Here is a 9,061-nt window from a genome sequence, read left to right on the forward strand (position 1 = left end):
CTTTATGCCTTCTCATGCTCCTCTCAAAAACAATAAGCACCTTAATATTCTCTTCAGTCAGCTCAGCCGAGGAAAGGGAAAAACAAGTCAGAATCACAAAGCCTAACTTCTTCATTCTGGGCCCATGCCTACGGAACAGAGGGAGGGGGTTTGGGGCCCTGCCTCTGTTTTGTCGGTAATGCCTAAGCGGCTCCCGACACTTCTCCCTCTTCTCCATCTTGCCCTGATTCCCCCCACCCATCCCCCTCCCCCATTCTGCTTCCCTGTTCAAGTTTTCTGCCTCCTCCTTTAGCCTTCCTCCACTTCCCCGTTTGCTCATCTTCTCCTCCTCCACCCACACCTCTTCCCTTTCTCCTCTCATCCTGTGGCCTTCCCTCCTCCCCCCTTCTTCTTCCACTTTCTTCTCTCTCCTCCTCCCGCCATCCTTCCAGGTTTACTGAGCCCTGGCTAAATACCAGTAGTACCCATGGGACTGTTGTTAAGATTGTGTGTTTCCACAGGGTTCATCCCTGGTGGAGCAACTTAAGATCCCATATGCCACATAACAATCTCTTCTAATTCCTCCCATGGCTACTGGAGACACTCTCCTGGGTCTTCAGTCAGCAGTCCCCAAGTCCTCACGGCGCTGGAGACCCACCTTTTTCTTAAGATGGTGCCAGTAGTCCAGTGAAGGGACCATTTCCATAGCACTGACTCAAGCTGTTTTCAGTGAGCAGTGTTCTTTTTTTACCCCTGCTGCTGCTGCTAAGTCGCTTCAGTTGTGTCCAGCTCTTTGCAACCCTACAGACTGTAGCCCGCCAGGCTCCTCTGTCCATAGGATTCTCCAGGCAGGAATACTGGAGTGGGTTGCTGTGCAACTCCAGGGGACCTTCCCGACCCAGGCATTAGACCCAGGGATCGAACCCACGTCTCTTACATCTCCTGTATTGGCAAGCAGGTTCTTTACCACTAGCGCCACCTGGGAAGCCCTTTGTCTCTTTACATAAGGGCTTCCACACACCCCCAGGGACATCACACAACACAGGGCAGCCTTCCCTTCCTAAGATCTGAATAATTCCCAGTTCCAAAAACAGAGCAGTTCTCCAGGGTTCCAGATGACCGGTAAAGGAACAGTCCGGTCCCCATTTCCCCTTCCTGTCCAGAAGGGGAAACTGAGACCTGGACAAGGGGAGCAGAACTCAAGCTTCAGGGTCAAAGCAGGCTCTGAGCCTCTCCAGTGGGGTGATCCTGGGTGGGCCACCTCTCACGTCTGCGCATTGATTGCCCTCTGGCTGATCACCTCCCAGGGCACCATGCACAAAGTTTCGTGGGGGCTTCTCATCTGGGGAATGAACAGGCACACAGTAGGTGGGGGACACAGAAAGATAGGTGTCTCCCTTCCCCAGGTAATCACAGGGGTCTGCAGTCCTCAGCAGAGGGAATTATTGGAACTTTCTGGAAGAATGAGAGAAGTGAAGCGTATGTTGAAATAAAGTAAGTGGACCATCACAGCGTGGGAATTGCGCTGTAAATAGAACATGAGCACTGGGGGGGAGGGAGTAGTTTCTCCAAGCCAAGTTCAAGTGCCCACCACAGTAGAAGTATTAGTTTAGCGGGTTGCCATAACAACATCCTACAAATTGAGTAGCTTAAGATAACAGGAGTGGATTGTCTCGCAGTTCTTCCTGAAGCTGGGCGCAGAAATCAGAGTGTCAGCAACTTCACTCCGTCTGGAATTTCTAGGGGTCCTTTCTTGCCTCTTTCAGTTTCTGGTGGTTCTGACCTCAGGTGTCCTCAGTGAGCAACAGCCTGAAGCAGGGCTCGGGTTCCCAGCTGGAGACTGAGGCCGGGTTGGTGGGAGACCACCAAATCCTAGCCAGTGGACTGGTGGTCAGTGACAAGGCCCTGGCCCTTTGGCTTTGCAAAAAAAGAATTCCCACAAAGATGGAAAGTAGTCAAACAAAGTATTTATTAAGAGGAAAAAGAGTACAGTACATGTGGGTATTCATTGGAAGGACTGATGGTGCAGCTGAAGCCCCAGTACTTTGGTCACCTGATGGGAAGAACTGACTTCTTAGAGAAGACCCTGATTCTGGGAAAGAGTGAAGGCAGGAGGAGAAGGGGATGACAGAGGATGAGCTGGTTGGATGGCATCACCGACTCGACATGAGTTTGAGCAAGCTCTGGGATTTGGTGATGGACAGGGAAGCCTGGCGTGCTGCAGTCCATGGGGTCACAAAGAGTCGGACACGATGGAGCGATTGATCTGACTGACGTGGATAGGCACATGGGCAGACTCAGAGAGAGAAAGAGCCACTGAGTTGCACCCTTCTGGTAGCTGAGTTACTTTTAGGGGGCATTTCTTCTGGGTTTCCTTTGGCCAGTCATTTTGTTTTTTTGTTTTTTTGTTTTTTTTTTAGTTTTTTATTTTTAAAATCTTTAATTCTTACATGCTTTCCCAAACATGAACCCCTCCCACCTCCCTCCCCATAACATCTGGCCAGTCATTTTGATTTCCTGGTTCACAGTCCATGTTTGGTGTATCTCAGGATCCTCCCACGTGTGCTCATGCATCTCTTAGCCAAGATGGATTCTACTGAAAAGGTGTAGAGCATCCCTTCACATCGCCTTCTTTGACTTCTAAAGAGTCTTTCTGCATGTGTGGTCAGGAAGTTCTCCTGACTTCGAGAATGAGAAATACGTGGTCTGGGCAGGGCCCAGCCTCCTCCTCTAATTGTCCTGCTGTGTTTGTCTTGGAGTTTCAGTCCACAGGGAATGACTGTCTGATCCCTTTACTCTGGGTGGGGGTGGGGGCATCTCCCTCCTGCCTCCAGTTCCAGGCATCCCTTGGCTTGTAGCCACCTTAGTCCAATCTCTGCCTCCATCTTCACATTGCTTCCCTGTGTCTGTATGTCTTGTGCCTCTTACAGGGACACTTGTCGTTGGATTTAGGACCTACCTAGATAATCCAGGATGATCGCATCATGAAATTTTAATTTAATTACATCTGCAAAGACCCTTTTTCCAAAAAAAAGGTCACAGTCACAGGTTCTAGGGGGTTAGGACTTGCACATGTCTCCGTAAGGGCAACCAGTCAGCCCAGTAACAGCAGGGTAACATATTAGAGCAGTGATTATCAACTAGGAGGTGGCCCTGCCCCCTCTGGACATTTGTTGACACCTAGAGACATTTTAAAAAGTATTTATTTATGTATTTATTTATTTCTATGGCTACACTGGGTCTTAGTTGTGGCATGTGAAATCTAGTTATCTGACCTGGGTAAACGTGGGCTCCCTGAATTGGGAGGTCAGAGTCTCAGCCACCGGCAGCCATGGAAGTCCCTGGAGGCATTGCTAATTGTACAATGAATCATGTGTGGTGGGAGTGGAGGGTGTTATGATATCTAGCGAGTCCAGGCCAGGGATTCTGCCAAATCTCCTGCCATGTTCAAGACAGTCCCCAGAATGATCTGGCCCCAAAGGGCAGAGGTGCTACAGTTTGGAAATTCTGGGATAGCTGAAAGGTCCAGTCAAGCTGGAATGAGCTGTGCCGTCTGACAGATAACCATTGGCTAAGTGACTGGTCCCAGGTTCTGTGCTTCACTGTAAAATGGAATAAAACCACGCAGGCCTTATAGGGCTGTTCTGAGAACACAAGCCCAGCGCCTCTGTTGACCTTAAAAATAAAACAGTTATTTTACCAGCAAAGATGAGGTTATAGGGGAATAGCATGGAATTGCAATTCAGGACATGCAAGCTACAGAAAAAACCATAGGCAAGTCCAATGATTAAAACACACACACACACACACACCAGACAAGGGGACTTTTTGGTGGTCCAGTGGATAAGACTCTGTGCTCTCAATATACACACCCAGGGGCTGGGTTCAATCCCTGGTTGGGGAACTAAGATTCCACATACAACTAAGCCCGTGATGCAACAAACACCCAGTGCAGCCAAAATAAATCAGTTCAGCTCAGTCGCTCAGTCATGTCCGGCTCTTTGCGACCCCGTGGACTGCAGCACACCAGGCCTCCCTATCCATCACCAACTTCCGGGGTTTACTCAAACTCATGTCCGTTGAGTCAGTGATGCCATCCAACTATCTCATGCTCTGTCATCCCCTTCTCCTCCTGCCCCCAATCCTTCCCAGCATCAGGGTCTTTTCAAATGAGTCAGCTCTTCGTATCAGGTGGCCAAAGTGTTGGAGTTTCAGCTTCAGCATCAGTCCTTCCAATGAACACCCAGGGCTGATCTCCTTTAGGATGGACTGGTTGGATCTCCTTGCTGTTCAAGGAACTCTCAAGAGTCTTCTACAACACCACAGTTCAGAAGCATCAATTCTTCGGCGCTCAGGTTTCTTTATATAGTCCAACTCTCACATCCATACATGATTACTGGAAAAACCAAATAAATGAATAAATAATCATTTTTTTAAAGGAGAGGGTCATTCTTTTACAGAGAAAAAGGAGGAAGTTGAAAGGCATTGTTTTAGGAAAATCCATTGGAGAAAAGTGAGAGTTCAGGTGATGACAGTTCCTCATTGGCAAAGTTCCTGGGGGAGTCGATTTCCTGTAGGTGATGCAATGTACATCTTTTCTTCTTGGTGCCTGTAACTGATGAATCTTCTGTTGGGGCCTGTAAAGGACAGTTCTTCCTGTTATTGACCTTGAGTGTACTGCGTGAGAGCTCCCCCTTCTGGCCTCCCAACACCATTTTCCTGAGGTTTGCTTTTATCTTCCTTCATGCCTCATAAACATCATAGAAAAATTCCCCATTGTTGAGATCATTTTGCTCTCAGTAACATCTTGAATTCACAACAAGTTGGGACTTCCCACGGTTCTGGCAGACTGAGGAAAATCTGGCCAGGAAATTGTTTCTGGACGGAATTGAAGCCACATGCCTCAGATGGGACTCAGACCCACAGTCTCCCAGCTGAAACGTCACACCTGATCACAGGGCTTACTGAAGCTCAGCTGCTTTTGTCTTGGTGCAGAAAGAATTCAACAAGAGGCAAAGTGATAGGTAAGAAGTGGATTTAATAGTATAGGATGCTTGTGAAGGAAACAAGCAGGCAGGCAAGAGCACTCTGCCACACTGAGAACAAAGCATGGGGGTCGAACCCAGGTCTCCTGCATTGCAGGTGGATTCTTTACCATCTGAGCCCCAGGGAGCCCTTCCCTGGTGGTCCAGTGGTTAAGGATACACCTGCCAAAACAAGGCACACAGGTTCGCTCCCTAGTCCAGGAAGAACCCACAGGCCTTGGAGCAGCTAAGCCAGGGCGCCACAGCGACTGAAGCATGAACTCCTAGAGCCAGCGTTCTGCAGCAAGAGAAGTCACCACAGTGAGAAGCCTGCACATCCCAAGGAAAGGCAGTCCCCTCTCCCCGCAACTAGAGACATCCCACAAGCAGCAACGGAGACCCAGGACAGCCAAAAATACATGAGCAAGCAGATACATCTTTAAAAAGAAAAAGTGAGGAGCAAAGAATGCCACTTTCTTCCTCATTCTTGGATAGATGTCAAGACTTACATCATTAGCTCCTCTTCTAACTCTATATGGTCTAACTGGGACTCTTACAGGCTACCTAGAATCCTATGGATATTAGCAAAAAGTTTGTAACATAGACTGAAATATGGTAATTCATCTCAGGTTTCAGTATAACGTCACCTTTCCCCTAGTTTCTTTCACCTTTCCCCCATATTCTTGTGCACGCTACGTGCAGGAATGCGGTTTTTCAGGGTTCTTTATCTTACAAGGCCAAGAGCGGGTCTTGTATCTTTTTCTGTGATACTGGCCTAAGTAAATTTGTTTAATCTCAAAATGTTCCAATTGTTGCTTAGTCGCCAGAAGGTCTGGGCATTTCCTGATCGGTGTCTAGTTTATAATGATCTCCTGAAGTCCTTCTCTACCTATCATCCCCAAGTGGGATTTCTGACCATGTAACTATCTTACTCTACCCCTATCAGAATGAAGTCGTATCTGATTCTTCTTCAACCCAATGGACCATAGCCTACCAGGCTCCTCTGTCCATGGGATTTTCCAGGCAAGAATACTGGGGTGGATTGCCATTTCCTTCTCCAGGGGATCTTCCCAACTCAGGGATCTAACCCAGGTCTCCTGCATTACAGGCAAATTCTTTAACAACTGTGCTCCCTCGTAGGGAGATCAGTTCAGTTCAGTCACTCAGTCGTGTCCGACTCTTTGCGACCCCATGAATCGCAGCATGCCAGGCCTCCCTGTCCATCACCAACTCCCACAGTTCACTCAGACTCAGGTCCATTGAGTCAGTGATGCCATTCAGCCATCTCATCCTCTGTCATCCCCTTCTCCTCCTGCCCCCAATCCCTCCCAGCATCAGAATCTTTTCCAAAGAGTCAACTCTTTGCATGAGGTGGCCAAAGTACTGGAGTTTCAGCTTTAGCATAATTCCTTCCAAAGAAATCCCAGGGCTGATCTCCTTCAGAATGGACTGGTTAGATCTCCTTGCAGTCCAAGGGACTCTCAAGAGTCTTCTCCAACACCACAGTTCAAAAGCATCAATTCTTCGGCGCTCAGCCTTCTTCACAGTCCAACTCTCACATCCATACATGACCACTGGAAAACCATAGCCTTGACTAGACGGACCTTAGTCGGCAAAGTAATGTCTCTGACTGAAAATTAATGCATATGGGTCTTCCCTGGTGGTCCACACTCCCAAGGTGTCCTGGTGGTCCACACTCCGAAGGCAGGGGGCCTGGGTTCGATTCCTGATCAAGGAACTAGATCCCACATGCCACAACTAAAGATCCTGCATGCCACAGCTAGGACCTGGCACAGCCAAATAGATAAACAAAAATAAGTATTAAAAACAAAAACAAAAGCTGTGGACAACAAGGTACAAAAAGACCGGAAAAAAAAAAAAAGCCAACTGCCACTTCTGAAGATCGGGGAGCAAAAGCAGGGTGTCAGGGACAAAACTTCATCTTCGGCGTGAACACCAAAATCGCAACTAGCTGCTGAACAGCTATTGACAGGAGTATGTTGGATCCCACCAAAAAAAGATACCCAGTGTCCAAGGGCAAAGGAGAAACCCCAACAAGATAGCAGGAGAGGTGCAATCGCATTTCGAGTCAAATCTCAGACCCACCAGAGATGCTCAGAGGGCGCAAACAAAACCTTGTGCACACCAGGACCCAGGGAAAGGATCAGTTACCCCATCAAGGGACTGGGCCAGACCTGCCTTCGAGTGTTTGAGTGTCTCCTGCAGAGGCAAGAGTCAGCAGTGGCCTGCCAGAAGGACAGGGGCTCCGGCTGCAGCAGACCCGGACGTCGTGGCGTGTGGCCTAAGTCCTCTTGGAGGAAGTCACCATTAGCCCCACCACAGAGGCACTGAGCAGATGACCCACAGACTGGAGAACAATTACACCAAAGAAGTCCTCACACTGTTGCAAAAGTTCTAAGGCCCACAACAGATTTCCCAAACTGGGGATCCAGCCAAAGGGCTGAGAACGCACAGGGAAACAAGACTCTTGGAAGGCACAACAAAAGCTTGTGTGCACCAGGACCCAGGAGAAAGGAGCAGCGACCCCGCAGGAGACTGAGCCAGACTTGCCTGTGAGTGTCCAGGAGTCTCTGGTGGAGGTGTGGGTTGACAGTGGCCTGCCAAGGGTCAGGGGCACTAACAACAACAGTCCTGGGAGGCCCCGCCTTCTGGCATAAGTCCTTTTGAAGGAGGTGGTCATTACTGCCATTAGCCTGACTGTAGTCTGGCCTCAGACCAAACCACAGGAAGGGAACACAGCCCCACCCATCAGCAGAAAATTGGATTAAAGATGTACTGAGCATGGCCCCACCCATCAGAGCAAGACCCAGATTCCCCCACAGCCAGTCCCTCCCACCAGAAAGCTTCCACAAGCCTCTTACACTCATCCATCAGAGGGCAGACAGAATGAAAACCATAATCACAGAAAACTAATCGAACTGACCACACGGATCCCAGCCTTGTCCAACTCAAAGAAACTATGAGCCAATGCCGGGTAGGGCCACCCAAGATGGACGGGTCATGTAGACCTCTGACAAAATGAGGTCCACTGGAGAAGGGAATGGCAAACCACTTCAGCATTCTTGCCCTGAGAACCCCATGAACAGTATGAAAAGGCAAAAAGATAGGACCCTGAAAGATGAACTCCCCAGGTCGGTAGGTGCCCAGTATGCTCCTGGAGAAGAGTGGAGAAATAACTCCAGAAAGAATGAAGCAAAAACAACACCCAGTTGTGGATGTGATTGGTGACAGAAGTAAAGTCTGATGCTGTAAAGGAAAATGTTGCATAGGAACCTGTAATGTTAGGTCCATGAATCAAGGTAAATTGGAAGAGGTCAAACAGGAGATGGCAAGAGTGATGGTCAACATTTTAGGAGTCAGTGACCTAAAATGAACAGGAATGGGTGAATTTAATTCAGATGACCATTATATCTACTACTGTGGGCAAGAATCCCTTAGAAGAAATGGAGTAGCCCTCACGGTCAAGAAAAGAGTCCAAAATGCAGTACTTGGGTGCAGTCTCAAAAACGACAGAATAATATCTGTTCATTATAAACAGTTCTGTGAAGACATACAAGACCTTCTAGAACACACACCAAAAAAGAGATGTCCTTCTCATCACAGGGGGTTAGAATGCAAAAGTAGGAAGTTAAGAGATCCCTGGAGTAACAGGCAAGTTTGGCCTTGGGGTACAAAATGAAGCAGGGCAAAAGCTAACAGTTTTGCTAAGAGAATGCACTGATCATAGAAAACACCTTCTTCCTACAACACAAGAGACGACTCTACACATGGGCATCACCAGATGGTCAATACCAAAATCAGATTGATTATATTCTTTGCAGCCAAAGATGGGGAAGCTCTATACAGTCAGCAAAAACAAGACCTGAATATGACTGTGGCTCAGACCATGAACTCCTTATTACAAAATTCAGAATTAAATTGAAGAAAGTAGGGAAAACCACTAGACCATTCAGGTAAACCTAAGTCGAATCCCTTTTGATTATACAGGGGAAGTGACAAATGGATTCAAGGGATTAGATCTGATAGATTGCCTGAAG

The sequence above is a fragment of the Ovis aries genome, chromosome 5 (genome assembly GCF_016772045.2).
Source record: "Ovis aries strain OAR_USU_Benz2616 breed Rambouillet chromosome 5, ARS-UI_Ramb_v3.0, whole genome shotgun sequence".
NCBI lineage: Eukaryota > Metazoa > Chordata > Mammalia > Artiodactyla > Bovidae > Ovis > Ovis aries.